Source organism: Pipistrellus kuhlii, unplaced genomic scaffold (assembly GCF_014108245.1).
Source record: "Pipistrellus kuhlii isolate mPipKuh1 unplaced genomic scaffold, mPipKuh1.p scaffold_m20_p_2, whole genome shotgun sequence".
Classification (NCBI taxonomy): domain Eukaryota; kingdom Metazoa; phylum Chordata; class Mammalia; order Chiroptera; family Vespertilionidae; genus Pipistrellus; species Pipistrellus kuhlii.
Window position 1 is genome coordinate 39552512 of NW_023425515.1, and position 3061 is coordinate 39555572.

At 43.4% G+C, this 3061-nt stretch overlaps 1 pseudogene; it reads left to right on the forward strand.

Moving 5' to 3' along the window:
* Nucleotides 1–1795: 1795 nt before the first annotated feature.
* Nucleotides 1796–1908, forward strand: LOC118725114 (annotated as a pseudogene).
* Nucleotides 1909–3061: the final 1153 nt, after the last annotated feature.

Sequence of the window (3061 nt, forward strand, 5' to 3'; positions counted from 1 at the left end):
CTTGGGACAACCTGATGCCATCAACAATATTAACAGGGGAATGCAGGAGGACTCTTTTTGCATCCTTTAATGTTGATCAGAACCCTAATTCATCCACAGAATGCCATAACTAGACCAATGCTTTATTATTCAGGAAGGGACACTGAAGCAGGGAGGTACAGCCACTTGTCCAGAGCATGGCAAGCAGCTAATAGCGTAACCAGGATTCAAGTCCAGCTCTTCTCACCCAAGTCTGATCCTCTTTATGTTTATCACATTTCCCAGGACAGTATTTTCTTCTCCCTAAATATCTGTGCTAGAATAAATTTTCAGTTCAGTTTCACATATTAGCACTTGCAATATTTATTTCCCAAACCTCAGAAGCTTAATAAGAACAAAAGTTGAATTTCAAAATTAATCCATTATTGGGTTTTATGGATTACAACTAGTACAAAGTGGGAGACAACCCACAGAAAAATAAAACCTGGGAGTGTTTATAGCCTATGACATCCATTAGGTTGTGCCCCAAATTGGACATGACAGAACATTACAAATCATGGCTCTGTGAGGGAAGAGAAAGGAGAGAAAATAGTGCAATAGAGCTGACACCTCAAGTAACATTCATCACCTCTAATCTCCAGCCTCTTTGTCTCCAGAGTGTGTTCTGTGCACCACGGGTTTCATTTTGAAGCAGGAGCTCTCACTCATCTCTCTTTGCAGACCTGACACATGCCACTGATACCCAATACTGAAAGGGGCTCACAGGGCCAGGTAAGCCCCTCCTCATTGAAACAGGGTTATAACGGATCTTGATTTTAAAAAATAAAATTAAAAAAGAAATCTCTGCAGAGTCATTGGGGAGAGTGAGCAAACTGACCTCTTTTTTCCTAACAATGGAAAACCTAATCTTCAGTCTTGTGCCTGAGAATGAGAAGTACCCCACAGCGAGATGTGCACAATAGACTGTGAAAATGACCCGTTGGAGTGAATGCCAGAGAAATCAATGCCTGCAGTGGAAGGCTCTAGGTCAGATTGTGAAACAAATCCAGCTTGAATTTTGTGAACTATCGATATCATTGAAAGGACAATTCTGAATCTTTGCAACACAACTACATTGATCAAGATCAAGAGACCTTTAAGACACTGGGCAGACCATGCCTGGGGCAAGCCTGTGGTATTGAACTTGCTTGTTTCTTGCTACTAGCCTGGGGTCTTGGCTGCTCTTTGCACAGGTTTAAAATTCTCACTGACATCACCAGGGGCCGGGGGATTGCACCAAAACACGAGCTGCATTCTCCTGACCCAAGTGAAGTCACAGGTAAAAAAGTCAATTTCTGCTCATGGGTGCAACCACCAGCAGTCTGTACAGCTCTGAACCAGCTGCCTATTGCAATGGCTCTGAGTAATCTGTTACCATTTCTCTTAAGTTTCCTCCCTGGATCAGAGTGCACTGCTGTTAATTCAATTCTTACATTACAACTGTGGCTGTCTCCTGGGCTCCACCTATCAGAGAGCAAGAAGTTTTCTGGTGCCAGGTCAACTCTACCACATGATTAAACTAACAAAGGCTGCCCTTCCAGAATCACAGGGGGAGAAAAGAGGACCTGGATTTGTTGCAGAAGACCAAAGGAAAAACAAGCGATGCTTTTCAAGAAGACGAGGGACACTGTTTAATACACCAGCAGACTCAGGGAATAGCTTTCCAAATCTGAGTGAAGGCCCATGCATGGGGCTTTCCTTTATATCCCCCTGTGGTCTTTGTCCCGCATATATGGATTATGCTTCTGGTTCTTTTCTAGGGCCTTGCAAGAAGGCCCCTTCTGATAGACCTTGAACAACCTTTGGTTTGTACTAGGATACGAAAGAAAAACATCCCTGCACTTTCTGTCTGTCTTTGTGGCAGCTCAGATTGAATAAGGGACTACATTTGCAGAAAAAATAAAATGAAAAAGAAGGACCCCAGGTGTTGGGGGTTTCCAGACCATATCTGATGGTCTGGCCTGGTGCCAGTGTTAATAACCCTTCCTCTGGGGCAGTGCACTGTTAACTGGAACAGGTTCTGCACCAGTATCTGGGAAGGAGGTAGTGACTTAATTATAGATTATCAAGAATGTACACTGAGCTTGCTGGCATGGAGATGGAGCATATACCTTTGGCTTCTAAATTTTAAGTCCAGTTTTCTCTGAGTCATTCTAGGAATACTATCTGAATTTTTACTTGTAATTCAAATGTTAACCATTATAAAGCAAACAAGTAAAGAATGGAACATAGGGAACCTTTCAAATCCCTCACAAGACTTGGTGGTTAAATAATTCTAGTTGTCTGTTGAAAAATCTTCATGGCTGATTGACTTCTTTCATCCTCCCCCAGATTTTAATGAGAGGAATAGAGCATTAATCTAACTGCTGTGAGATCTGGCTCCTCTTCCAGAGAAGAACACAGGGTGGTCCTGTCCCTTTGAGCATAAGACACGCTTTCCTCTCTCTTCACTGCGAGCTTGGTGGGCATTGTCCTCGTTAGCAGGTGGGAAGAGAGGCACACCTGGGAAGGAGAGGGCTAGCTCCCATAACCCACAGTGAAGGCTAGAAGGAGCTGGTGTTGAGTGTTTCCCATCCTCTAGGTTTATGCTCTTGTCATACCCACTGAGCTCTTGTTATACTCAGGCGAAAAAGTTTCCCATGAGGGCAGGTGTTGCTACGAGCAGGCAGTTCTGAGTGTTTTTAAAACATGGTCATTTTTCTCCTCCTATGGCCAGAAACAGGGACATTTTTCTCCATCCTCATAGTGAAAACCCGCTGATGTTCCTGGAGGTAAAACTAAAGAAAGGGTGTGAACCCCCTGAAGGCTGGACCCACTTGTATTTTCTAATTTACAAGCTTCCAGCAGTTGGCCAATGACAGTGTAAACACTTTCCTTCCAGAACTGGTTCCAGAGATGGCTTATGTTCCTGGGCATTTGGCTCCAATCAGCTGTGATCTTCTGTATCCACTGACTATCTCTCCAGTTAAGGGAGCAGTTTGGCCTATGATGGATCCAAGAAGAGTTATTGATTTTCAATTTGTTGAGTTTTTTTCCTCTTTGT